We start from the raw sequence: 355 nt of genomic DNA, 5'->3' as shown, positions 1-355 counted from the left end.
CTTCGATTTCCACACGGCATCTATTGCACGTCTGTCCGTCCTGGGAGAGGGATCCCTCCTCTGTTGCTCTCCCTGAGGTTTCTCCCATGTTCCCCTTTAAACTGTGGGGTTTCTCTGGAAGTGTTTCCTTGTACGATGTGAGGGTCTAAGGACAGAGGGTCTAAGGACAGAGGGTCTAAGGACAGAAGGTCTGAGGACAGAGGGTCTAAGGACAGAGGGTCTAAGGACAGAGGGTCTAAGGACAGAGGGTCTAAGGACAGAGGTTCTAAGGACAGAGGGTGTCGTATTGTCATACTGATATTCTGTAAAAACTGTGAAGCCCAATATCACAAATGTAACATTTGTGATATTGGGC

The sequence above is a fragment of the Notothenia coriiceps genome, unplaced genomic scaffold (assembly GCF_000735185.1).
Source record: "Notothenia coriiceps isolate Sejong01 unplaced genomic scaffold, NC01 NC01_scaffold00037246, whole genome shotgun sequence".
Taxonomy (NCBI): Eukaryota; Metazoa; Chordata; class Actinopteri; order Perciformes; family Nototheniidae; genus Notothenia; species Notothenia coriiceps.
Note: the sequence above shows the minus strand (reverse complement) of the source record.